The following is a 27,214-nucleotide window of genomic DNA, read 5'->3' as shown; positions in this document are numbered from 1 at the left end:
CCAAAAAAACAAAGTCTGACACTGTTTCCACTGTTTTTCCATCTATTTCCCATGAAGTGATGGGACCAGATGCCATGATCTTTGTTTTCTGAATGTTGAGCTTCAAGCCAACCTTTTCACTCTCCTCTTTCACTTTCATCAAGAGGCTTTTGAGTTCCTCTTCACTTTCTGCCATAAGGGTAGTGTCATCTGCATATCTGAGGTTATTGATATTTCTCCCGGCAATCTTGATTCCAGCTTGTGCTTCTTCCAGCCCAGCGTTCCTCATGATGTACTCTGCATATAAGTTAAATAAGCAAGGTGACAATATACAACCTTGACGTACACCTTTTCCTATTTGGAGCCAGTCTGTTGTTCCATGTCCAGTTCTAACTGTTGCTTCCTGACCTGCATACAGGTTTCTCAAAGGCAGGTCAGGTGGTCTGGGATTCCCATCTCTTTCAGAATGTTCCACAGTTTATTGTGATCTACACAGTCAAAAGCTTTGGCATAGTCAATGAAGCAGAAATAGATGTTTTTCTGAAACTCTCTTGCTTTCTCCATGATCCAGCGGATGTTTGCAATTTGATCTCTGGTGCCTCTGCCTTTTCTAAAACCTGCTTGAACATCTGGGAGTTCACGGTTTACATATTGCTGAAGCCTGGCTTGGAGAATTTTGAGCATGACTTTGCTAGCGTGTGAGATGAGGGCAATTGTCTGGTAGTTTGAGCATTCTTTGGCATTGCCTTTCTTTGAGATTGGAATGAAGACTGACCTCTTCCAGTCCTGTGGCCACTGCTGAGTTTTCCAAATCTGCTGGCATATTGAGTGCAGCACTTTCACAGCATCATCTTTCAAGACTTGTAATAGCTCAACTGGAATTCCATCACCTCCACTAGCTTTGTTAGTAGTGATGCTTTCTAAGGCCCACTTGACTTCACATTCCAAGATGTCTGGCTCTAGGTCAGTGATCATGTTATCGTGACTATCTTGGTCGGGAAGATCTTTTTTGTACAGTTCTTCTGTGTATACTTGCCACCTCTTCTTAATATCTTCTGCTTCTGTTAGGTCCATACCATTTCTGTCCTTTATCGAGCCCATCTTTGCATGAAATGTTCCCTTGGAATCTCTAATTTTCTTGAAGAGGTCTCTTGTTTTTCCTATTCTGTTGTTTTCCTCTATTTCTTTGCATTGATCACTGAGGAAGTCTTTCTTATCTCTCCTTGCTATTCTTTGGAACTCTGCATTCAGATGCTTATATCTTTCCTTTTCTCCTTTGCTTTTCGCTTCTCTTCTTTTCACAGCTATTTGTAAGGCCTCCTCAGACAGCCATTTCGCTCTTCTGCATTTCTTTTCCATGGGGATGGTCTTGGTCCCTGTCTCCTGTACAATGTTACGAACCTCCGTCCAGAGTTCATCAGGCACTCTATCTATCAGATCTAGTCCCTTAAATCTATTTCTCACTTCCACTGTATAATCATAAGGGATTTGATTGAGGTCATATCTGAATTGTGTAGTGGTTTTCCCTACTTTCTTCAATTTCAGTCTGAACTTCGCAATAAGGAGTTCATGATCTGAGCCACAGTCAGCTCCTGGTCTTGTTTTTGCTAACTGTATACAGCTTCTCCATCTTTGGCTGCAAAGAATATAATCAATCTGATTTCGGTATTGACCATCTGGTGATGTCCATGTGTAGAGTCTTCTCTTGTGTTGTTGGAAGAGGGTGTTTGCTATGACCAGTGAATTCTCTTGACAAAACTCTATTAGCCTTTGCCCTGCTTCATTCCGTGCTCCAAGGCCAAATTTGCCAGTTACTCCAGGTGTTTCTTGACTTCCTACTTTTGCATTCCAGTCCCCTAGAATGAAAAGGACATCTTTTTTGGGTGTTAGTTGTAAAAGGTCTTGTAGGTCTTCATAGAACCGATTAACTTCAGCTTCTTCAGCATTACTGGTTGGGGCATAGGCCTGGATTACTGTAATATTGAATGGTTTGCCTTGGAAACGAACAGAAATCATCCTGTCATTTTTAAGATTACATCCAAGTACTGCATTTCGGACTCTTTTGTTGACCATGATGGCTACTCCATTTCTTCTAAGGGATTCCTGCCCACAGTAGTAGATATAATGGTCATCTGAGTTAAATTCACCCATTCCAGTCCATTTTAATTCACTGATTCCTAGAATGTCGACGTTCACTCTTGCCATCTCCTGTTTGACCACTTCCAATTTGCCTTGATTCATGGACCTAACATTCCAGGTTCCTATGCAATATTGTTTTTTACAGCACCGGACCTTGCTTCTATCACTGGTCACATCCACAACTGGGTATTGGTTTTGCTTTTGCTCCATCCCTTTATTCCTTCTATAGTTACTTCTCCACTGAGCTCCAGTAGCATACTGGGCACCTACCGACCTGGGGAATTCCTCATTCAGTATCTTATCGTTTTGCCCTTTGTTACTGTTCATGGGGTTCTCAAGGCAAGTATACTGAAGTGGTTTGCCATTCCCTTCTCCAGTGGACCACATTCGGCTGTGGTCCATGTGATCAGATCGGCTAGTTTCCTGTGATTATGATTTCAGTTTGTCTGCCCTCTGGTGCCCCCTAGCAATACCTACCGTCTTATTTGGGTTTCTCTTACCTTGGTCGTGGAAAATCTCTTCACAGCCGCCCCAGCAAAGTGCAGCTGCTGTACCTTACCTTGGACGAGGGGTATCTCCTCAAGGCCGCCCCTCCTGACCTTGAACGTGGAGTAGCTCCTCTCGGCCCTCCTGCGCCCGCACAGCCACCGCCTGTTGGACGTGGGGTAGCTCCTTAGGCAAGTTATTTAACCTGTTTCTTCATCTGTCAAATGGAAATAATACAGTATTTTGTCACACTGTTACTAGGAAGTAAACTTTGAAATATATGTCGATACTTTGCACAGTGTCTAGATAATAATATTAAGACATTAATCAGTTCAGTTCAGTTCATTCAGTCGTGTCCAACTCTTTGAGACCCCATGGACTGCAGCACACCAGGCCTCCCTGTCCATCACCAACGCCCAGAGTTTACATTAATATTAAGACATTAAGATAATATTAAAACATCCTTCTCCCCATTGGTATAATGCTAGAGTTATTAAGACACATTTCTCATTATCTCGGTTTTCTCTCTCATATCCCTCACCTCAACCCCCGTTATCATTTTTAGATAAAAGTGTGCAAAAATAATATCCAAGTTCAACTTGATAACCCTCGGTCTGTAAGTCTCCCTCCTTATCCTCCCTTATTCTCCCAAATATATCCTCCTTATTCTCCCAAAATATCAAGCCATTTTTCACATGGTTTATTTTAATAAGCTTTCAAACTAGATCATAAACTCATGAGAGGAAGGACCCTGCTTTTATTTCTGAATTTGAGTGCCTTGTAAAGACCTGACAGGACATGGCCAGTGAATGATTGAGTCCTTCATTTATTTAATAGCCCGTCAAGACCATCCTGGAGTAAAAAAGAAAACAGGACGTCAGCTGCATAAGGGCTTAGGAGCAGAACGGGGCGACTCCCTTTGCCTTAGCAGCAACGTGGTCTTTCTGTTTATTATCTCAGCCAAATTTTTCTCCCTTTCACACAATGATTGGCTGTCTCTTGTCACTATAGCCATTGTATGAAAGGAGCTTCCGACAGGTCACACCAACCATCCTACTCAGACTCGTTTTTCCCACAAAGCCCCACCGCCAACCTCAGATGACCTTACGATTCACTTTAACCACCAGAGTTGGGCAGGGTCGCCTGCCTTAAATCATGATGTCACAGCCGGACTGAGGTTGTCTTTCTGGCAAGGAGCAATAGGAAAAATGAAACAACTAGGGAGAGAAACTGTTTATTGAAATGCAAATGAATCCTTTGTGCCTGTACTTTAGCTCCTTTGAAAAGGAAAATCTGTTCGAAGATAGCAGTATTGCCTCCCCCTCCCCCACCTGCTTATCTCTACAAAGTTTTAGAGCACGAATACTGTGAAAACACAGACGCATTTTGGAGAGGAAATACATATTTTTAAAATGCACGCTTTCTTTAAAAATAGCAAATGGAAGAGTAAAAGGTCCCAGAGGAGTAAATTAAGGTTGGCTCAAAAATCATTCATTTTCCCCAACGGGCCTACGGGTAAGCAGGAGTGCCGGTGCAGCCCTGCCCCACCCTGGGTTCCTCAGAAAGCCAGTGGCCGGGGTGCACGATGTGTTCTCCAGACAGGCGGGGCATCAGACCCCAGAGCTGTCACCGCACAAGAATTGCCTCTCAGCCTGCCTGGCGGCTGCTGGCCTTCTCAAAGAACAAGGGCATTCCTCATCTGCATTGCTGGTAAACAGCGGTTGTTGTGAGAATTGGAGCCAGCACAACCCTTTGAGTTCCGCAGATAAGAAAGTCCTCTTGAAATGTAAAATATTAGAAAATGTTTCAACCATCGCAAGGCTACACCCACTGCAGTGCTAAAGAGGGCGAGCAGAGGACATATGTGTGTTTCAACATCTCACTTGAGCACTTTGCACAGTCGGACTTCTGACAATTACACAATCCTTGTAAATGGAAATTTTTGGAAAATTGGGCCACAGTTTTAAAATATTTTCCTGGCTCATACCCTGACCCCTTTGTCTAATGCTCTCTTTTATTATTTCTGGATCTTAGGGAACAACATCTAAGTATTGATTCCTGTTGGGTCCCTTATTTTAGAAAACTAAATGCTGGGAGGGTTTTCTATACCCAGCATTCTCCTGGACCTAAAATTGAATATCACTATTTTCCTTTTTGTCTTCATGTTGCCTCTGAAAATTCTAAATTGCGTTCATCTTAAGTGGAAATTTCTCCCTTTGCATTCCAAGTATTTGACATAGTTACACTTTAATGAGTAAACTCATGTAGTCCTCAGTCAGAAATAACCTCTCTCCCTTGTTTTCCAAACAATCATTGTGTGGACACTGTCTTAGCCTGGAGGTAAAAATGCAGGATTATGGACATCCTCCCCTCCCTGCACCTCTCAAGCCCAGGCCTCACTTTGCTTTCTACCAGGTGATAGAAGAGGTTTACCTATGGCTCAAAACACAGCGCTGGCAATTTAGGCTCTCTTTGCAAAATCATGTCTCCTCTCTACCACCTCATGATAAATAGAATCTGTGCTGCCTGACACCTGTGAACAATGGGTGAAATGGATATTAGAAAAATCTCATTTATCTTCTGCTTTATTTCTTGATAGGGGTCCTTGTCACTAGGGCTATTGTGTGACCAGCTCCAGAAAGGGCATCTCATTAGTTTTTCTTATCAAGATAGCAAGGTCCTTTTAAACAGCAAAGCACTTACATTTTAGATTCAATTAGGAAACTGCATAGTGTGTGTATGTGTGTGTGTGCGCGTTCATGCACTTCACAGCGTCTGCTTTGAGACACAGCTGTGTCAGATTTATTCTTACGGATTCATGTTTACCACGGTTGAAGCCAGCAGCCTGGCACGGTGAACCACACACTGAAACTCCACGTCCACCTCCACAATAGAAGGCTGATGAACTCATCTTCCTCTGGTCCCATAGTTTTGCGTGAGACAGGATCCCCCTAAGCCAGGTAGGGGGAGCAGAGAAACCGTGTGGGCACGGAGGGATGCTGGTGGATTTCTTTTCTGAGGGGGTTTGTTTGAAAAATCAAGCAAAAGCCCTTTTCCAGCTCCATAAAGCTTCCAAAGGGTTCCCCTTGGTTGCCCCTGCCCCTCTCACACAGCAGCCTTTTTGGACAAGTGCATTTTGGAAAGTCACAGTTACCACCCGGACAACTGGGAGAATGTCAACAAATCAGCCATGATTTCAAATATGTCAGAGGGAATTCAGCTTTTTCACATCACTTCAAAAATCCTAGTGACAGGCGGATGAAGTGGGACAACTGGACATCAGGGCACATTTGGGTAAATTTAGCTGACAGACCAAGAGAGCCTTGCTCTCCACTGCTGCTGCTAAGTCGCTTCAGTCTTGTCCAACTCTGTGCAACCCCATGGACCGCAGCCCACCAGCCTCCTCCGTCCATGGGATTTTCCAGGCAAGAGTACTGGAGTGGAGTGCCATTGCCTTCTCCACTGCTGCTGCTGCTAAGTCACTTCAGTCGTGTCCGACTCTGTGCGACCCCATAGACGGCAGCCCACCGGGCTCCCCCGTCCCTGGGACTCTCCAGGCAAGAACACTGGAGTGGGTTGCCATTTCCTTCTCCAATGTGTGAAAGTGAAAAGTGAAAGTGAAGTCGCTCAGTCATGTCTGACTCGTAGCGACCCCATGGACTGCAGCCCACCAGGCTTCTCCGTCCATGGGATTTTCCAGGCAAGAGTACTGGAGTGGCTTGCCATTGCCTTCTCCGCCTAGCAGCTGTGAAAACAAACCGAAAGTGAAAACAAACTGAAATTGAAAACTCCTGCCAGAGTTGTGAACAACCCCTGGGGATACTGGCCTGTTTTGAAAAGCACAGTGAGGATGCCAGGACAGTAGGATGTCGGGTACCTCGCTTGTTATGTGGGCATGGGATGTTGGTGGCTGGCAAGGATGAATCCCCGCCCCCTCCAACCTTGTTGAACGTTGTTGAATACCCTCCTGTTGAATGGCTGTTTCAAGGAGAAGGTCCAATCACCCACCTTGGAATAGACAGTCTCCACTCGTGATTTAGGCTCATCATAATTGTGACGAAGAAATGACTTGTTTATATGATATCACTTATATGTGGGATCTAAAAAATAGTACAAATGAGCTTATTTACAAAACAGAAACAGGTTCACAGACATAGAAAGCAAAACTTATGGTTACCAAAAGGGATGGAGAGAAAGGGATAGATTGGGAGTGTAGGATACTATGTACAAAACAGATAAATAACAAGAATCTATGTATAGCACAGGAAACTATATTCAATATCTTGTAATAAACTGTAATGGAAAAGAATTTTAAGAAGAATTTGGAGATATATATATATATAGCCCTTGGACTACAAGGAGATCAAACCAGTCCATCCTAAAGGAAACCAACCCTGAATATTCATTAGAGGGACTGATGCTGAAGCTGAAGCTCCAATACTTTGGCCACCTGATGCAAAAAGCCGACTCATTGGAAAAGATCCAGATGCTGAGAAAGATTGAAGGCCAAAGGAGAAGGGGCAACAGAGGGATGAGATGGTTAGGCAGCATCACTGACTCAATGGACATGAGTTTGAGCAAACTCCTGGAGATAGTGTAGGACATGGGAGGCTGGCGTGCTGCAGCCCATGGGGTCACAAGGAGTCAGACATGACTTAGCAACTGAACAACAACAAATATTTGAATCACTTTGCTGTAGACCTGAAACTAGCACAATAAGTCAACTATCCTTCAATGTAAAAAGAACCATATTAAGAAATTGCTATCATTTACTCTGATGCATATGCTGCTAAGTCACTTCAGTCGTGTCCGACTCTGTGTGACCCCATAGACGGCAGCCTATTGGGCTCCCCCGCCCCTGGGATTCTCTAGGCAAGAACACTGGAGTGGGTTGCCATTTCCTTCTCCAATGTGTGAAAGTGAAATGGGAAAGTGAAGTCGCTCAGTCATGTCTGACTCGTAGCGACCCCACGGACTGCAGCCTACCAGGCTCCTCCGTCCATGGGATTTTCTAAGCAAGAGTACTGGAGTGGCTTGCCATTGCCTTCTCCGGATGCATATAATATATGCTTAATTTTCAGATTTGTGTTAGTTGGGGAAGGGCAGTTTCACTCAATGTGGAATGATAACCTGGAAGAGAAATTTACAATATTAATAAAATTAATGATATTAAAGTTCTCTGAAAAAATTTTAATTATTTAAAAAAAATTGGAGTATCATTGCTTTACAATGTTGTGTTAGTTTCTGCTGTAAAACATTATGCATCGGAAGAGATTTATTTGTTGGCAGGTAAGTTTCTGGTGTGTCCTGTTCACTGTAGATCTGACAAACAGCACACATTCTGCATGTCTATTTTTGGGTAAGTAACCACTGAAAGCAAGCTTTCTTTGCATGATGGAAGAAACTCCATTCTGAGATTCCAGGAATGCGTCTTGTAGGGTGACAGGGTCCAGGTCCTGGCTTTGTGCTCTGCTGGCTGGGACTGATGCTGGGACCCTGGCTTCCTGGAGCCTCCATCCGGTCTCCTGTGATGAAGGGTGTCAACCCAAATCTCCCTAGGAGATGCTCCAATCTTATTCCCTGGTTTAGGATCCTAAAAGCTTGACCTCTTACTTCCCTTAGAAATGTGCAGCTTCTCAGATAAGTGCTAATATGTGCCAGTGCTAACAATTTATTAGGCTTGGGTTGGTCCACTTTTCCCTACAAGACAGGGCATCTGAGGCCATCTAAGTGTTCCGAGCACCCACAGATAAAGGAACACAAAAGTGGGGTCTTGAGTGAGGACAGAAAGAGAAGTAAAAAGCCACCAAAATAAAAATCCACCTTCTTCACCATTTTCCCAATGGCCAATCAGTAAACACCCACAAATAAAGGCAATGTATGTTCCTGGGTACAATGAAAACCAACAAATCCAAATGAAAGTCATAACTCGATGCAAATTCCACAGTTTTCCCATAAAACACGAGTCTGTCACTTGTCGCCCATCCCTAAAGAATATGGAGTCTTCTGCACATTGTCCATGGGTCCCTTACTCTGCTCCCATACTATTTAACCAAGCCTGTTTCTGTCCCTACAACACTTGATAGTGTTAAATATTATAGCAGTCACATCCATCTTCATGCATAATTAAGACATGGATTAGATGCTTTGAAAATGAAAATTGCTGCTACAACTTCCGAGACTAGAAAAAAAATTCTCCAAATCCAGTATTACTTCCTGAATTTTGTTTCATGGAATATTTATGACAAGCTGTGATAAAATATTGAACCAGGATGTTCTGACTAGAAACAGGTGCCACGGAGCGGCCACATCATTATGTGGGACTTGCCTGGTCCATGTTTGCCAAGAGCCTGTCTCTTCTACTTTAGATATGCTGTGCATCTGTTTTGGCAGCTCAGCTCTTTCAGTGCTAAGAGTGAAGAAGCAGAGCCCGGAAGGGTGCCTGCGTCAATGCTTTCTTCCTGCTCTTCATTGAGCTACCCACATCCTGGCTTGTCTACATCAAGCCTCCTCGTTGGTGGGAGAAATGATGAAGAATCGGTCACGTTTCCTGCTATCTAATATCTCTATGAATTTACAAATAGGGACATATGAATGTGCCTGACTCTCCCCTCCTTCCTGAATTCAAGTCTCATTTCTGAGTTTGATGATCTGGCCTCTCCTTCCTTGTTTCAGCTCAGCCCCGGCCTCTTCACTCCGAGCCAACTCCTCTTGCACCATTTCTCCTTCAAGCCAAACACTATACCTCCTTCAGAGCGTGGCTGAAGTATCGGTTGCCGTGACAGCTTTCTTGCTAATGAACTCTGGTCTCTGAGGTTCCCTGTCCTTTGAACCCACTCTTTACCCCACCCCATGTGTGGGTAGGCACGTTATCACTGACTTGACCTAAAATCTGCTTTTCCACTGGATCACTTCTGTGTTTTTTAACAAATCGAAAACTATTTTTAAATGCAAGCATAAACATGGGTAGGATTTAGCCACCAAATTCCAAAGCCATTTTTCTGCAGCTGAGGTGGAGCTCTTGTTTGTGAGAATTAGATGACTTATCAATAAACAATGGTTACAAAGCATTAAGACCTCTGTTTGGACAGTGCCCTGCATTTACACAGTTCCTCCATCAACAGCATGTCTCAGATGTCTGCTCCGCCCCTCAACGCAGATGTGAGTGTTGGGCTTGGGAATACAGACCCCAAAGAGAAACAAGCATAAACTATTTTACATCTCTTGCTTTATTTTTAAGACTTGGTGTGAACTTTCTATCTCCCATGATAAAACCATCTTGTTTTCTATTTTATTTTTTTAAAACATTTTTATTGAAGAACAGTTAATTTATAGTTTGTGTTAGTTTCAGGTATACAGCAAAGTGATGCAGTTATTGAATATAGTTCCCTGTACTATACAGGAGTATTATTTTATATATAGTAATGTATATCTATTAATCCAAAATTCCTAAATTAGGAGTTTGCATTCTATTTTAAAATCATTCACCATTTAGTGAAAGTGCCAGACTCAAAAGGCCCCATGAGCCTACAATATCAGTTTGGAAAAAACACTAGAACATCATTGAAAAGATTCCCATCATTATTCTGTAAAGAGGTGACACATTTGTTATTAATTCATTGTTAGAAGAGAAAAAATCGATCATCAGCTTGACTCATTTCCCCAGGTCACAGATTAGTGACAGACCAGAATTTAAACCCATGTATTAACTCCATGTATGTATTAACTCCAAACCTCATGTAAAAATGTCTTTGCCCCTCAAGAAGTTTCCATCTTCACTGGCCTAATGATATATCAAAGTGTTTTTCATCTACCCCCAGCGACCTGTAAGCAACAAAGGAAGCCACTCACTGCCCAGACAATGTGCCAAGGCCCAGGTTTTCTCTGCTGGAAACCTTGCTCCCAGTTCTCAGCTCTGGCCCTCTATGTGTCCACATCCAGCATTCAATCTAGAAACCCAAGAGAAGTTCAACATCCTCCCTGTGTACTGGAGCATTTTCCCACCCTCGTTATTATCATCCGTCTGCCTTTTTAACTCAACTATAAAGTCCTTGGATGTATGAATCATCTCTTCTGCATCTCTGGTCAGTGTCTGGCCTCTTGTAAGCTCTCTTCTGTCTGTATTTATCAAATAAGTGGATTAGCTTCCTAGTTTCCTGAAGCTAAGTGGGGAGGGTTGAAGTGTGTAAAAAATGTACCATTTTCCCAAAAGCCAAAGCCCAAGAATAACTGTGATGAGAATATATGACACAGTGTTGCACCATGCCAGTCTACAACCTTCCCTCGCCCCTGTACGTGGTAGGTCATATTCTGAAAGTAGTATCCTGTAGCTTAAATGGATCAGGTGCATACTTAGATTTCCTGTTACTGCCTATTTTTATTTTATTTTACCATTTTGTAATTTGTTTCTTAATATCCAAGATGATTGACCATGCTATCCAGCAGCCTGAAGGAAGATATTTCTAAATATCATGATTATTTATCCCGAACTACTCCAACAATCGTATTTGAAATTTGATGTTCTCAAACATATTACTGTAACTGCTTTCCATTTTGATTCAATGATGGAAATAAGGGGAGAGAGACGAACTGCTTATGGGCTATGTTCTTTCCTATTACTTGTCTTCTCTCGCCAAGAGCCCTGGAATTGAAATGTTACGTGTTCCTCTCCTTGTCTTATGATATATGGGGACTTCTCAAGGCTTGAGATTTCAATGCTGGATTTTTATCTGGTAAGCTAAGACTGATTTCCCATCTATTTCTCTTTGAAAGAGATACTATATCTAAAGAAACCATTATCCTCTGATATTTTCACTCTGGTGAAGCCATGGATCATTTTAGATAGATCTACACATACTGACACACTCTTCATAGCCTAGAATGGCGAGTCTTTCATTTTCTAAATGACCTAATAAATAACAGGTAACTACATATTCTGAATACACTCGCCTTCACAGTCACAGAATAAAAAAGCAGGTCCATTTTTCTGTTGCAAGTTTGGAAATTGTTCCAAGTAGGTGGCAAGATGTGTCTTCTCTTTTATTTTGACTTGAGGTCAATATTACCAACTGTTTTCTCTGGGGGAAAAAAAAATGAGCTGCACCATCCCCAAGGTTGTATTTTTATGTCTATATGTTTCGTATACAGATACATGCTATAGAGAGGAATATATTACCCGATAGCACCCAGCTTGTCTTGGACAGCAGTTTACATTCTCAAGCACCACCTCTGTGCAATAACAGACTAACAGACTTGTAAAGTGTATTCTAACTCTAATCTACAGGTGTCATGGTTCACGTTCTGAAAGAAGCGAGCAGATCTCCATTACCTCAGGTATCTCTGGCGTTCCCAAAATACTAGATCCTGATTGCACACGTCCCAGTGCTGTAAAAAGCCTCAGCATAGTGTAAATAAACCCCAAGTCTGGGATCATGCCCACATGCTTTCACAGATTCTCCAACACCTGAGCCTCTGCCTTCAGAGTCCCCCAGATTGTGGCAGTCCATCTACTCACTTCTGCCACCTCCACATCGATCTCTGCAGGGGAATGACTTAAGGGGCCATTTAGATCGATGCCTGAGACAGCCCAACAAAGATATCTGCACAGCCGTAATCTGCTCGTTCTGTACAGAGAGACGTGGGCTTAGCTCCAAGAACTCCAGTTGCATTACAAGCTGCTGGAAACTTTCAGGCTGCTTAATGCTCAGCAAGTGCTGTTCCCGAACCCAAAGAATAATAAAGAACAATGCAAAGCACAGCCTTCTCCCTTCATAGCATTTTATTAAAGCCTCAATTTGAGGCGATAAAATGAAATGGAAAACAGAAATATAACAAACAAACAAAGCAAAACAAAAAGCCCCTCGTTGAAAGCACTGTGAGTGTTCAAAGCATCCCCTTGTACAGAAAGAGGATATGAAGAACAAGGCCTCTCAGGAAGAGAATCAAAATTATTTTCACTGAACACATTCAAACTTCTGCTATATACCTTACTTGCCAATTAGTAAACCTACTCATGTTGCTCAGACTCACAGTCAAAATATAGTTACCATAATTTTTCATTAAATTGAAGATATGCATACTCTATGACCCAGAATTTCCAATCCTGGATATATTCCTAACGGTAATGAAGCAGCCCATGTAAAAATATACTTACAGCATTATTTGTAAGAAAAAAATATATATGTTTATATATCTTCTAATAGAAGAATGAATTTTTTAACAAAATGGAATACTATATAGCATTTAAAACTGAAATAGAGCCTCAACATACCATTTTATACTCTCTAGGATCACTGTAATCAAAATGACAGAAAATAATAAATATTGGCAAAGATGTAGAGAAATGGGAATTCATTTATTGTTTTTGTTTTATACATTGTTGATAGGAAAGTAAAATGGTGCAGCCACTTTGAAAAAAGTCTGGGAGTTCCTCAAATTGTTTAACACAGAGTTACCATCCGACTCACAAATTCCACTCCTAGGTAAATACCCAAAAGGTGTAAAAACAAATTCCACATAAATAGTTTATACATGACTGTTCATAGCAGCATTATTCATAATAGCCAAAAAATGGAAACCATCCAAATGTCCATCAAGTGATGAATGGATGAATGAAATGTGGCATATTGATACAATAAAATTATTATTCAGGCATAACAAGGAATAAAGTACTCGTACTTTCTACAGTGGATGAAAGGAAGTCAATATAAATCTGGATATTCTCGTTCTAGGACCAGATCTCCTATAAAATATCCAAGAAACTGTGTGCATCCATCCAATAGGAAACCAAAATCTTGGCCTGCTGACCAATCTTTATAAATTTTTTTAATGAAAGTATTTTTGACCTGTTTTCAGGATTTTTTTCTCAAATTTTCTGCATAAAGACAAATTCAGAGAGTGTGACCTTCTAAAATATATTCTCTATTGTTACAACTTCTGAATATATTCCATATAGATTCTTTTTGCTTCTTTTTCAAGTCAAGTATTTAAACTTTCAACTGCCCTAATAGAATTTGTTCTTCACAAAGCCTAGACAGTTATTATCCAGATTTTGACATGTATCAGGACTTTGTATATCTTGCCAAAATAATACATAGAAAATGTCTGGGTCTCTTTGAGAATGGTAGGGACTGCAAGGGAGTTGAGGGAACCTCTTCTGAGATTTGAGTGGCATCTGTAGCATCTTTTCTAGGGATGATGTTGAACTCATAAATCAACCTGCATTACTGCTTGAGATGTTTGAGGTAATGAACGTTTACCAGAATAATGCTAAAAAATAAAGTTTGTCTTCTGATTATTAGGAAAAGCAGGCATAAGCTACCTGGGCTCTCGTAGCAAAATGCTGCTCAAATTATTTCTATTGAATGTAAAATGACCCCAAGTGCTTGATAATAAGGGTTTTTGTTCTCTCAGATCTTCTTGACCTGTCTAATCCCTCAATTCGTTAAGAAAACAGGAGCATATTAAGGAGATCGTGGCCTGTATACAAATAATCTGTCACTGTTTTCATAATGAGGGAACTTTCTCCCAACCAGGTTAGTCAGTGAATTGTTTGCTCTTTAATAAAATATTTATGTTTTCAAGTCTAAAATGCCCTCGGTGTTGCAATATTTAGAGGAATTTCAAAGTAATTATAAGTAAGTCCTATGAAAGTAATTTTCCTTTTCTATTCTGTCAAAACTCTGAAAATAAGAAAACCATGCTTCTTCCACCTCTCTCCTTCCCTTCCCTATCTTCTCTCCAACTCCCCTCCCTCATTATGGTGATTAAGGATGGAATCCATCTTGGGCGAGATTAAGAAACTGGCCAATTTCCTAGTTTAGACCTCATTAGGACTCTTGCAATGACTTCAAGGTTACAGCCTCACCTCCGTTTCCCAACCCTTCTAGCCATGCTCCCTACCAACCAGAACTGGTTCCTACAGTGCAGACCTAAGCTTATCACTGTGAGACTTCAGGACTTTCAGCTCCAGACCGCCTCTCAAATCCATGCATGGCTTTTCCTTCCTCCCAACCAGCCTCTCATCTGCCCAGTCCTACCAACTGAGCTTTCACCTATACTCAGATTCTCCAGAATGGTGTCCAAATAGTTCATATATCATCTGTGGTGGGCTGAACGGTGCCCCCTCCCCAAAGAAACTCACGGGTAATCCCTCAGAACCTGGAATACATTACTTGACATGTTAAAGGGAACTTTGCAGGAATGATGAAGTTCAGGATCTCGAGATGGGAAGATTCTCCTAGATTATCGAAGTGTCCTCAACGTTATCACTAGAATCCTTATAAGAGAGAGCCATGAGGACCAGAGGGAGAGAAGGCAATGTGATGACAAAATCAGGGAGAAAGTAGGAGATGTGACAATGGAAGCCAAGGTCAGAGACTGAGAGATTTGAAGATGCTACACTGCTTCGTTTTGAAGGTGGAGAAAGGGGCTATGAGCCAAGGAAAGCAGGGGGCCTGTAGAGGATGGAAAAGACAAGGAAAGGATTGATTTTGGGCTCACAACTTCAGATTTCACTGCTAATCTTTGTTCTCTGTTAGATTGGGTTGCTAATCTGATAAGCAACGTGGTAATGGATGATCCTGACTTAAATATATCCCCTTTCCTAGATAATGATAACAATAGCAAATTATGATGTTACAGCAACACTGCAAGGTAAGCTTTATTACCCCAACTTAGAAATAATGACCTGGAGGCTTCAGAAAGATGAGCAAATTGCCCAGAAGGATAGAGTGTGGCTGAGGCTTGCTTAAACTCAGTGGCCTCACGCTGTCCCGTGTCCTCATTCTATAGGACCACGCTGTCTGTGGTTTTCTAAAGACTCGGTGTGTTATTTCAGGCATCACCTCCCTTAGCTGTTCTTAGTACCCCAGATGGATTTCCCCTCTGCTGCATTCAGCATCTGCTATGCCTGGTACACTCCTTCCTTCTACCATTTGCCATCCACTTATCACCCCAGCGACTACAATCAGTTCCTTTAACCTATTCCTTGAGGTTAAGAAAATGCCTTATTTATCTTCATATTCCCAGCATCTAACGCAGTGCCTGCAATTCTGTAAGCTACAAATGCTTGACAGAAAAAAATGAAGGGCGGAACCTTTTCTAGATCTAGAAATAAAGTGTCATCAAAGAGTGTGACCCATTTACATTCATCTTTAAAAAGCAATCTAGTGAATCAGTTCTACTCCCCACCCCCACCGCTCTCAGTCCCAAATAAACCTAGAGTGTGTCGACCCTAAATGGAGCACTGTAGAAAAGACACGTAAAGATGCTAACACACTGCAGCCAGTCACTTTGTTTTGTTGTTCATCCGCTAAGCCTTGTCTGACTCTTTGCGACCCCTTGCACTCCAGCACTTGAGGCTTCCCTGTCCTTCACTGTCTTCCTGAAAGTGAAAGTGAAAGTCACTCAGTTGTGTCCAACTCTTTGCGACCCCATAGACTATATAGTCCATGGAATTCTCCAGGCCAGAATACTGGAGTGGGTGGCCTTTGCTCAAACTCATGTCCATTGAGTCGGTGATGCTATCTAACCATCTCATCCTCTGCCACCCTCTTCTCCTTTTGCCTTCCGTCTTTTCCAGCATCAGGATCTTTTCCAATGAGTCAGCTCTTCGCATCAGGTGGCCAAAGTAATAGAGCTTCAGCTTCAGCATCAGTTCTTCCAATAAATATTCAGGGTTGACTTCCTTCAGGATTGACTGGTTTAATCTCCTTGCAGTCCAAGTGGTCTGTCTCTAAGCTAACTTTGTCAGAGTCCCTCTTCAGCAAAAGTTTGTGATCAAAGTAAAACTCAGAAAAAGATGTGTTTTTCGTGTCTGCTCTTCTTAAATAATTTAGTATTTTAATTAATTGAGGTATAATTTACATACAGTAAGATGCTCAGCTCTTCAATGTGTCCTTCCATCAGCTTTTAAAATAATCACGTTGTGTATTTTTTTATTGATCTTGGCTGTGCCGGGTCTTTGTTGATGCATGCGGGCTTTTCTCTAGTTACGGTGAGGGGGGCTACTCTAGTTCGGGTGCATGGGCTTCTCCTTGCAGTGGGCTCTCTGGCTGCAGAGCACAGCTCTAGAGTTCTGGGTCAGTAGTCGCAGTGCACAGGTTTAGTTGTCCTGCGGCATGTGGAATATTCCCCGAGCAGGGATCAAACCCGTGTCCCCTGCATTGGCAGGTGGATTCTTAACCACTGGACCACCAGGGAAGTCTCTTCCATCAGTTTGGATAACAGCAAATCAAAACACCTTCTATCACCCCAGAGATTCCTTCTTGCCCCTTGTCAGTCACTTCCATGTTCTCCTCCAAAGATTGCTGCTCTGATTTCTATCTTCTGGGTTAATTTTTTATACTCTGGACTTTCACTTAAGTTGAATCATACAGTGTGTACTTTTTGAGCTTGACTTTTTTCACTCAGTCTAGTATTTTTGAGGTTCACCTGTGTTGCTGCATGCAGCAGTAGTTCATACTCTTTATTGCTGGGTTGAATTTCATTTTAGGAACCCACTCCAGTTTATGTTTCTGCTCTTCTGTTGACAGACATCTGGGTTGTTTCCAGGTTTGGGATTTTTTTTTTTAATAAGTCTGCTATGAATGTTCTTGACCAAGACTTTTTGTGTACATGTGTTTTCATTTCTCTTGATAAATACCTAGAAATGAAATTGTGGGTTCACATTATAAACCTATATCTGCATTTTACCAGATAGAGTATATATATCTAAATACTGGAGTGTTCAAAAATGTATGAATTATCATAATTGTTCTGTGAATGTCAGTGTGTTCCCATAGCAAACTTAGCTACCATGTGTCTTGGGTCACGTTCTCTTGCAGTAGAGGCCAAGACAAGGATTCCTGTGGATGTGATCTGTTGAAATAATGCTGTGGGAGAAGCGTGTTAGAGAGTAAAGGAACAGGGAAGCAGCTAAGCAAAGAGGTGGTTTCAGCTGAAACCCAGCCTCATTTTTATTCCAGAGAAAGCTCTAGAGCATCCCATCATTTTTTATTTTTTAATAATTTTATTTATTTGTTTTGGCTGTGCTGGGTCTTCACTGGTGCTCGGGCTTTTCTCTAGTTGTGGGCAATAGGGGCTTCTCTCTAGCTGTGGTCAGGGGCTTCTCTCTAGCTGTGGTCAAGGGCTTCTCATTGCGGTGGCTTCTCTTTTGCGGAGCATGGGCTCTATCTAGGGCATTAGGGCTTCAGCAGCTGCAGAACATGGACTCCGTAGTTGCAGCTCCCAGGCTGTAGAGTACAAGCTCGTTTGTTGCAATGCACACACTTAGTTGCCCTGAGGCATGTGGGATCTTCCCAGATGAGGGTTGGAACCTTTGTCTTCTGCATTGGCAGGCAGATTCCTTACTGCTGGGCCACCAGGGAGGCCCTGGAGCATCCCATCTTAAGGTGGGAGAGCTGGGCCCTATGTATTCAAACTTCATACAGTCATCTGCTGAAGACAGTCCTCCTCCTCCAGAGAGTGGAATATGTTTCCCAGGAGTCTGTTAGGTATTATTGCTTCTGTGGAGGCCCAAAGCAATTCAGAGAGGGAACCATAAACAGCTAACACTCACAGCAGCTGGGTGGGCAGAAGAACCAGCCTGGTGAAAAGCACCTAGGTAGGGCTCTAAGCGTCCCCTCTCCCAGCTCAGCCACTAGAGTTCATGAATTCTCTCCATCCCACAATTTACCTTCAATTCCTTTAGGATGGGACAACCCACACAAAGAAATGCATTCGGACGTTATGCCGAGAGGCTCTCCTCCATGGCCCAGATTAGATGATCCTATAGAGCTGGACACGACTGAGCGGCTGAACTGAACTGAACTGAGCTGATATAGATAATAGCTATTCCCCCAGACTTAGAAAACATATGTGCCTCTTCGAGGAGTAAAAAGCCAACAAAGGCTGCCACCTCTGAGCATCTACCTGGTGGCCTTGCACTGCAGGGATGGTGTGACTGCTCTCTGAGGTCTCCCAGCCCTGACCCCACCCCCCCAGCAGTAGCTCCCACCCGTCCATCATGGTGCTGTGGTCAATATCATGGACTTGTCGTCCCAGCGGTCTCGGCAGGAGTATGAGGAAAGACAGGTTCCCTTGTGACCTGAAGGAAATTTCCGTGTCTAAGTGTCATTTCACACTAAAAACTGACCCCTCCTTCATAGACTTGGTCTTTTGAACAAGTGGTCTCTCTCATTGAGGGATAGTGTAATCATAAAAAGACAGAAATGGGCATAAAAATGAAGGACCTACTGTATAGCCCAGGAAACTCTGCTCAATATTATGTAGCATCTTGAATGGGAAAGGAATTTGAAAAAGAATAGATCCATATATAGGTGTAACTTAATCACTGTGCTCTCAGTCTAAAACTAACACAACATTGTTAATCATCTATACTCCAATGTAAAAGAAAAAGGTGTTTTGGGTTTTTTTTTTAATGAAACAGAATAGATCACAAAATGGCAAAAGATTAATTTCTCTTCTTTCTGGCCAAGCCAGCAACAGTAGGGGGATAGATGTAGAGGGCTCTCAGGAACCCCAGATGATCTGTGAACATAGTTGCCTTGCTTTCCAGTGTGTTAATTGGAGAGCGTATTAACCACTTGCCGAGAGAGACGAGCATCACTACAACATTGCAATGCATCCATGGCAACTCGATGTCAAGATGTCTTTCCATGACCCTCGTGGCACTTAGTGTGAAGAAAGCCCCATTCCAGCTTCTCAGTGTGCACTGCTTCTGTTCTGGAGGGGCTCCTTCTCAGCAGTATAAGGAGCTATTGTTCCGCTTCTTGGAAATAAGATGGTGGTGGGAACGATAGCTGTTATTGCAAACTCATTGTAGATTATTATTTCCATCAAAGAAAGAAAGCAAGGAAGTGCTCAGGCAGGCTTAGCTGAAATATTACAGGGGCTAAGAGGTGAACTTGAAAAGCCTTTCATTTTAAGCTTGCAGCTGCGGTGTGCGACTGAAAATCCAGTGAGGAAGAACTTGCCCCAAAACAACCACCATGAAATTGAGCAGCATTTATTAATCTTTGGTTATTTCTCTCTGGTTGTTTGAGAGCAAGTAGCCATAAGTTCATATGTAAGGCAAGAGCACCGTACATTACAGCTCCTCCCCAGCTTCCTCAAAAAAATAAAAACACAAGAAAAAATCTAGAGTATTCATATGCTGATGAAGAGGAAGTCATTTTCAAATACCCACTCATAACTCTTTAAATTGTGGTCCTTCTCCTAGTCCTGGGACATTGATTTTGGCGACTAAAGCTGTCACTTCATTTGATAACTGTGACCCCAAGAATAATTATGTCAGCAGCTGACCCAAGGGGAAAACAGAGAGGAAAAATACCTAAAGTTCATTATTTCTCAGTGATGCCCAGTTGTTAGAAAACAGAGTCCTACATGGAAATCACATGGTAAGATGATAGGAAAAGTGTACATTGACTAGCCCATTGAAAAGCTGACTTTATGTTTGAAATTACTTATTACTGATATCAAGGGCTCATGTGCCTGGCTGCAGATATCCGTCCTTTCCCTCAGAGGTAAAACTCAGCATGCAGCAGAAGTGTGATTACATTTCCAACTCAGCAGTAGTGACCTCTTATGCAGATAGAGCACAAGAAGATTCCTCAGCATGTCATCTTCAGTTTACTACCACTGGCTAACCTAGTGGAACAAAAGAAACCCATCTGGTTAGAAGTGACATTTTGAAAGCAATGTTGACTTTGAAAACTTACATTTACTGGGCCTCCTGGAGCTCATCTCAAAGAAAGCTGAACTCTTAAAAACAAATTAGGTTAAGGATAAAAGTCATTGAAGATAGACCCCTATTAATATCCTTAGAGTTTATGAATTCACTCAAAATCTGGGTAAAAGAGAGGCAGGGTTTTGCATAAAAACACAGTTTTAGTGTAGCCCTAGCCAGTTGCAAACTAAGGATAAATTTCCAGCAACTCAAAGGGTTCAGTTCAGTTCAGTCGCTCAGTCGGTCCTATTCTTTGTGACCCCAGCACGCCAGGCCTCCCTGTCCATCACCAACTCCCGGAGTTCACTCAAACTCATGTCCATCGCGTCGGTGATTCCATCCAGCCATCTCATTCTCTGTCATCCCCTTCTCCTCCTGCCCAGAATCCCTCCCAGCATCAGAGTCTTTTCCAATGAGTCAACTCTTCACATGAGGTGGCCAAAGTACTGGAGTTTCAGCTTTAGCGTTAGTCCTTCCAATGAACACCCAGGACTGATCTCCTTTAGGATGGACTGGTTGGATCTCCTTGCAGTCCAGGAGAATCTCAAGAGTCTTCTCCAACACCACAGTTCAAAAACATCAATTCTTCAGCAATCAGCTTTCTTCACAGCCCAACTCTCACATCCATACATGACCACTGGAAAAACCATAGCCTTGACTAGATGGACCTTTGTTGGCAAAGTAATGTCTCTGCTTTATCATATGCTATCTAGGTTAGTCATAACTTTCCTTCCAAGGAGTAAGCGTCTTTTAATTTCATGGCTGCAATCACCATCTGCAGCAATCTTGGAGCCCAGAAAAATAAAGTCAGCCACTGTTTCCACTATTTCCCCATCTATTTCCCATGAAGTGATGGGACCAGATGCCATGATCTTTGTTTTCTGAATGTTGAGCTTCAAGCCAACCTTTTCACTCTCCTCTTTCACTTTCATCAAGAGGCTTCTTAGTTCCTCTTCACTTTCTGCCATAAGGGTGGTGTCATCTGCATATCTGAGGTTATTGATATTTCTCCCAGCAATCTTGATTCCAGCTTGTGCTTCTTCCAGCCCAGTGTTCCTCATGATGTACTCTGCATATAAGTTAAATAAGCAAGGTGACAATATACAGCCTTGACGTACTCCTTTTCCTATTTGGAACCAGTCTGCTGTTCCATGTCCAGTTTTAACTGTTGCTTCCTGACCTGCATATAGGTTTCTCAAGAGGCAGGTCAGGTGGTCTGGGATTCCCATCTCTTTCAGAATTTTCCACAGTTTATTGTGATCCACACAGTCAAAGGCTTTGGCATAGTCAATAAAGCAGAAATAGATGTTTTTCTGGAACTCTCTTGCTTTCCAATTGATCTCTGGTTCCTCTGCCTTTTCTAAAACCTGCTTGAACATTTGGAAGTTCACGGTTCACGTATTGCTGAAGGCTGGCTTGGAGAATTTTGAGCATGACTTTACTAGCGTGTGAGATGAGTGCAATTATGTGGTAGTTTGAGCATTCTTTGGCATTGCCTTTCTTTGGGATTGGAATGAAGACTGACCTTTTCCAGTCCTGCAGCTACTGCTGAGTTTTCCAAATTTGCTGGCATATTGAGTGCAGCACTTTCACAGCATCATCTTTCAAGATTTGAAATAGCTCAACTGGAATTCCATCACCTCCACTAGGTTTGTTCATAGTGATGCTTTCTACGGCCCACTTGACTTCACATTCCAAAATGTCTGGCTCCAGGTGAGTGATCACACCATCGTGATTATCTTGGTCTGAAGATCTTTTTTGTACAGTTCTCCTGTGTATTCTTGCCACCTCTTCTTAATATCTTCTGCTTCTGTTAGGTCCATACCATTTCTGTCCTTTATTGAGCCCATCTTTGCATGAAATGTTCCCTTGGTATCTCTAATTTTCTTGAAGAGATCTCTAGTCTTTCCTCTATTTCTTTGCATTGATCGCTGAGGAAGGCTTTCTTATCTCTGCTTGCTATTCTTTGGAACTCTGCATTCAGATGCTTATATCTTTCCTTTTCTCCTTTGCTTTTCGTTTCTCTTCTTTTCACAGCTATTTGTAAGGCCTAGGCTGGTTTAAACTATGGGGTTTCACGCACGTGGGAACAGCAGTCAAGATGGGGAGGAGGATGCCTTCCTGGTCAGGCATGATTCAGCAGGTTTGCAAGGGCTGGGCAATTGCAAAGAGCAGGACAAAGTCGAGTGAGATAAACTCCAGTTCCTAGTATTGCAAGTCCCCACTTTCTGAGACTACGTGACCTACGTGATCTAGACTTTGCAAGGGGCAAGCTGAGTTACAGAGGCAGAAGGAGAAGGAGGTTATGTAAAATTTTAACTTTTTCCTTTCATTATGTGGGTCAAGAAGCAACAGTTAGAACTGGACATGGAACAACAGACTGGTTCCAAATTGGGAAAGGATTACGACAAAGCTATATATTGTCACCCTGCTTATTTAACTTATATGCAGAGTACATCATGCAGAATGCCAGGCTGGCTGGGATCAGATGACTGGGAGAAATATCAACAACCTCAGATATGCAGATGATACCACCCTAATGGCAGAAAATGAAGAGAAACTAAAGAGTCTCTTGATGAGGGTGAAAGAGGAGAGTTAAAAAGCTGCCTTCAAACTCAACATTTAAAAAACTAAGATCATTGCATCCAGTCCCATCACTCATGGCAAATAGAAAGGGAAAAAGTAGAAACAGTGACATATTTTCTTTTCTTGGGCTCCAAAATCACTGCAGATGGTGACTGCAGCCATAAAATTAAAAGACACTTGTTCCTTGGAAGGAAGGCTATGACAAACCTAGATAGTGTATTAAAAAGCAGAGACATCACATTGCCAACAAAGGTTTGTATAATCAAGCTATAGTTTTTCCAGTAGTCATGTACAGATATGAGATTTGGACCATAAAGAAGACTGAGCACTGAATAATGGATGCTTTTGAATTACTGTGCTGGAGAAGACTCTTGACAGCAAGAAGACTCTGGACAGCAAAGAGATCTGACCAGTCAATCCTGAAGGAAATCAACCCTGAATAGTCATTGGAAAGACTGATTATAAAGCTGAAGCTCCAATATTCTGGCCACCTGATGTGAAGAGCCAACTCATTGGAAAAGACCCTAATGCTGGGAAAGACTGAAGGCAAAAGGAAAAAAGGGCGGCAGAAGATGAGATGGTTAAATAGAATCAATGACTCAATGGACATGAGTTTGAGTGAGTTCCAGGAGAAATTGGAGGACAGCAGAGCCTGGTTTGCTGCAGTCCATGAGGCTGCAAAGAGTTGGACACCTCTTAGCAACTATTCAACAACAACAAAAAACAAGTTACCTCTTGAGAATGAGATGAGGCCAGAAGAGAAACAATGACTCAATTTCAATATTTATAATAACACATTTTATTGCAACCAGTTTGGAGCTCAAATTTTAAAAAATGAGTATAACAATACAAACGCATATGAAATAAGCTCTGTGATGAAAGATGAATGATAATAGAGGTGACTTAAGGGGTGGGAGGAGACGGGGACGACAGAGAATGAGATGGCTGGATGGCATCACCGACTCGATGGACATGAGTTTGAGTGAACTCCGGGAGTTGGTGATGGACAGGGAGGCCTGGCGTGCTGTGATTCATGGGTTGCAAAGAGTCGGACACGACTGAGCGACTGAACTGAACTGAACCTGGGAAAGTAAGCTAAAAGACTACTGTCAGAGCAATCCTTGAAACAATAGTACAAAGAAGATGCAAAGGAAATTTTCTCTGTATTTACAAAGATCCAGCAAAAGAGAACATGCAGAAGTACAGTTTGGCTAGAAATTGCTACAGGTCCTTTTTCACTTTAGCATTGGAATGGGCTCTCAAGGAAAAGTTTAGAATCCTAAAGAGAGCTGGAAAGAAAACAAACCAGGATAGAAAACCATCTGAAGGAATTCCCTTGCAGCCCAGTGGTTAAGACACTGCACTTCCAATGCAGGGGGCATGGGTTCAGTCTCTGGTCAGGGAACTAAGATCCTAGATGCCCAGCAGAGTGGCCAAAAGTGAATAAATGAATAAAAGAACTAAACTGAAAACCATCCGAACCATCTGCCTTCAGTTCCACTAAACACAAGAAACTGAAGACAGTTCTTGCCTCGCCTTCATGGTAGCTACACCCTTTCCCCTCTAACCCCAGTGTGTGGTTTCGGAGAATCTACAGTCCATGGGGTCGCAAAGAGTCGGACATGACTTAGTGACTAAAACCACAACGACAATCTCTATATGCATATCTTACACTTGTATTCTTTTCCTCCCAAAGTTGGATGTGAATAGTTTGAAAACCGACTGAAATAGTTAAGACATTTTTGCAATTGCAGAGAAGTGTCCATGTTAACTGCAATAACTAAAAATCATCATCATTCCAACAAATCCAATATAACCCAGGAAAATAACAATACCAACAAATGAAGCCAGTGTGAAGCCACTCAGCGCTGTGGTACTGGATTAATCATGTTGCTCTTTGAGAATGTAAAGCTTTTAATCATGTAGGGCTGCAGTCTTTGGTGAAAATTCATGGGCACTCTATGGGTTTATTTTGGGCCCCAGGGCCCCTGTATTGTTCACTAAGTACAGTGAAAACCTGTTAAGGGTAAAGAATAAAAATTAATGTCAAAGCGAATAAAGGAACTGAAAAGGTCAAAACTTGTTCCTAGGGCCAAGGAATATGCCTGCCCAGGGTAAGAACCATGAAAATCAAAATTAAATAGAGAGCTTATGCCCATAAACTTGCAGAAGTAGCAAAATTGCTGCAATTCAGCTTTCCAATGGCTCTGCATTACAGACACATAATATGCATAGGGATGTATTATGGCTATGTTTAAACATATGTATAAGCAAGAGACAAATTTCAGTTTTTGTTCTTGTAATCCAAATCCTTGAATTATCTATTGAATTATCTGGCCTGAAGGAAATACATAGCAGTCTCTCTCAGAAGACCCACATCAACCTTGGATATATATAAATGCCTCCTGGTAGTTGTATGTATAGATATGTATACACACACACATAAAGATCATGTAAGCTGAAGTTATTAAATGCATTCATCAGATTGCCAGGAGCCTTTTTACTTTTATGTGAAGGAGCCATATTATCCTTATGGATGAATGGTTTATATCTGTGTGTGTGTGTACCTACCAACAGGCATTAAAATTTTGGTATCTAATGAGCACACATTTTGTGTTGGAAAATAAACATAACACTGATATAACAAAAATATGATTGCATTTACTTAATCCCAACCTCAGTGTATCACAAATTAGTTTGATTTTTTTTTTTTTTTGCTTATTTGTTTAAGTATTTATTTATTTGGCTAGGCCAGGTCTTACTTGTAGTACGTGGGATCTTTTTCTTGCTGTACATGGATCTTAGTTCCCCAACTAAAGATCAAACTCAGGCCCCCTGTGTTGAGATCACAGAAACTTGCCATTGGACCACCAGGGAAGCCCCACAAATTAGTTTTAAAAGAGGGCTGATGCTATCATTTCACAAGTCATTTACCATGAAACACTAGGATTTAGGATGGTTCGAGAGGTGGGGTAGGATACATCAATGTCTGACAAATTATTCCTAAATATTAAGGTCTACAAATAGCTCATTTGGTAGAAAAAGGTCAAAAAAATTCTAAGAAAAGAAAAAAATGTTCTACAAAACTGTTTGTGCAGATTTAGCCTTTGCAATCACCAGTAATCAACGGTCCATGAAGGCAGCCATGGTCCATGAATCCTAGATTTGGGTTTCACTGGCCATACTGCCAGGCCCACATGATACCAAGGGTCAGGGCGTTTCTCAACAGTCCCCCACCTTCTCCCTGCCTGCACCTGGAGAAAACCATTCCATCAGCCCTGTTGCCTCCCTGGCTGGGTTTTCAGACATCTTGGCTTTCCTTTCTTCCATAGTCATTACCTTGGCTTCCAAGTCTACTAATCAACCTGACAGTACAAACCTATTCTTCCCAATGGGGCCCTCAGAGCATTTACCTTTCCCTGTTCCAAGTAAGAAGTCCCAGCCAAGCACCAAGGGACTGGGTGTTTGCCATCTGTACATTCTACTTTTCAAAATCAGTTCTAGGTGGAAGACCCTACGTTGGCTCAGTGTCCCCCAGGAGGTTGGGGCCGGGGGAATGAGTTGGAGGAGGACCATTCAGTGGCCAGCAGCTCTGCCTGTGACCTGACATGTCCTCCAGCAACTGTCACCTGCCCCTTGAGCATTGTAGAAGAAACCAAGATGGGTCTCAGGTGGTCATGGGAACAGCAGAGGAGAAGGGAAGGAAAACCTCAGAATGATTTACTTCAGAAACAACCAAGGCTCCCCCTTGAAGGGGAAGGTTGTGTGCCAGTAAGAAAGAGTCAAATTCACTCTGTAGCCTATTCTCAGGGTGTGTGTATATCTGTGTGTGTGTGTGTGTGTGTATACATACGTACACATTATACCACAGCGTACATTTATAAGCCAGCAGCCCGCCAAAATAAATCAGGTGGAGGGGTGAAACAGGAGGGAAAATGAATACCTATTCTGGGCAATCATAAAGGTCCCTGTTCATTTGTAAATGTTTTAAGATGTCAGGTTGAAAGGTGCCAGGCTATTTGAATAAGTGAATTGGTCCACAGGCATTATGACTATGGCAGTAACAGTTATTATTAATCAAATAGCTGACTATTTTTTAAAGTCATGCAATAGGATCAGGAAAACACGTCTGGGGGTCAGCTTCCTATTTCAGTGACAGCTTGTATCAGGGCATGTTGTGAAAACAGACCACTCATTTGTTTTAGAAAAAATACAATATATTCAAAATCCATTCCTGCCTTTAATTCCCTCCAAGTAAACAAGAGAGTATGTGTGAGTGGCTGTAGGAGAGTGTGC

This window comes from Moschus berezovskii, chromosome 15, assembly GCF_049115385.1.
Source record: "Moschus berezovskii isolate FMDL1 chromosome 15, NW_MosBer_1.0, whole genome shotgun sequence".
Taxonomy (NCBI): domain Eukaryota; kingdom Metazoa; phylum Chordata; class Mammalia; order Artiodactyla; family Moschidae; genus Moschus; species Moschus berezovskii.
This window is presented reverse-complemented; position numbering follows the sequence as displayed.